The sequence below is a fragment of the Impatiens glandulifera genome, chromosome 5, assembly GCF_907164915.1.
Source record: "Impatiens glandulifera chromosome 5, dImpGla2.1, whole genome shotgun sequence".
Classification (NCBI taxonomy): Eukaryota; Viridiplantae; Streptophyta; class Magnoliopsida; order Ericales; family Balsaminaceae; genus Impatiens; species Impatiens glandulifera.
The window spans coordinates 3434535-3436351 of record NC_061866.1 but is presented as its reverse complement, the minus strand read 5'-3'; the positions used below and the strand labels follow the sequence as shown (position 1 = coordinate 3436351).

At 37.2% G+C, this 1817-nt stretch overlaps 1 pseudogene; it reads right to left on the bottom strand.

Moving 5' to 3' along the window:
- Nucleotides 1–427: 427 nt before the first annotated feature.
- LOC124937891 lies at nt 428–1585 on the bottom strand (annotated as a pseudogene).
- Nucleotides 1586–1817: the final 232 nt, after the last annotated feature.

Sequence of the window (1817 nt, the reverse complement as noted above, 5' to 3'; positions counted from 1 at the left end):
GACATTCCCTTCAAAGGGAGGCATCCTATCTTGACCAAATTGCATAAATAAAGGCAAAGTGTAGTGAGTTATTATAACTTGGACAGTATGATCATCGTCTTGTCATCCATCATGTGAGCCATCTCCGTTATATAATAATAAGGCATAATATCTTGAATGATGATATCATCCCGATCATAAGCTTCGAGTTTACCATGTTCAGCCCATCTCTTTAAGTCCTGGTGTTGAAACAGAGGTCCTTTGACAAAGGAGAGATTATATTAAGCTTGTCAATCAACTAGATATAGAGGATCAATGGGGTACCCTTCATTGATATGGCATTAGGCTAATTCGACTCACTTAGGCCCAAGAGTGTCTCAACTAGCATGAGGCCAGATGGGTCTTGGTTCCCCATTTCTAGGTGGTAAGTCATCTCAAGTACTTTGACTCATGGTCGTCCGTTAGATGGAGTCAAAAAGAAATGGGCTAAGAGAATAGTGAACGTCATGAGATTCAACTTCTCGAACCTAGGTATGAATCCATCCTGAACCACGAAGGCGTGCCACTTCTTGAAATTTATGACGCCTCTCCTAATCAAGTTGTTTGAAGTAGTCTTTGTGTAGGAAAACTCTTCTTTAAGCATATTTTTCACCATCAACTTTTGATTCCCAACAGTATCCGGAAGCATGAGTAAGAAAATTATATCTCTTCATTTCTCAGCAAACCAAAAAAAAGCCTCAAAAAGTAAAATATGACAACACTACACATACTGTCGATCATCATTGTGTTTGCTGACGACTTCAACATAATCAACAACAAGATGCACAGAGTAAAACCCAACACCAAATTGCCCAATGAGACTAAGGTCTCCATTTGTTTGTATTTTCTCCAAGAATGCTGCAAGCAGTTATATCATTCATTAACATTTTGTTCAAAATTGATAAGCAACATACTCCTCAACGCATAAGGCTCAAAAACATACCTGATGTCCTAGACTTAGCAATGATTCCCAAGTTCTTGATCAAATCCTCTTTCGTCCTACCTATACCTCTGTCACGAACAGACAAAATCTTCTTTTCTTTGTCGAATTTAATATGCAATGTAACTTGAAATATAAGAATAATAGAAAGGATAACATATTATCTTCACCCAAAATTTTGAATTAAGAGCAGCCTGTTAAAGTAGTTAACCTGAATTTCAAGATTTGCATCATCACCTTCACCCAAAATATCATACCTGTAAGTGAAAGGAACCTGATTTTGTCTAAGGCCTGAAATAAAGTCATCAAGTAATATCAGAAATTTGATATATAATGCATTAAGAATCAAATTGATCAAATAGAGTTAATAACAAACATGCTTACATTAGAGGCGTTGGAGATCAACTCCCTCGGGAAAATGTCTTTGTTGCTGTACAGAGAATTAATAAGAATGTCCATAAGCCGGGATACCTCAACTTGGAACTCAAATTTCTCAGATGACTCCGCTTCCCAGAAACACATCACAACGCGGTTCAATTTCTTAAGTTTACAGTAGAATGAGCAAAACTAATTATACATCCTATGAACAAATGTCTATACCTGCTGGCTACATCAGAATCTGTGGATAAACCGTTAGGAACAGCTCCAAATTTCTATTCTACCTTTGGTTCAAGTTCTGCATTGGCCTGAATTTTGCATCCTACGACCAATACCACCATCACAACAAAATGCATACACAACGGAAGAAGAAGCCAGCACAATATCTAAACTCCAGTTGATATTGAAAAATACAGGATCTAACCTAAACAAGGATGTATTACTACGTTGAGTTACGATAACCTAACCCGAAAATACGCTT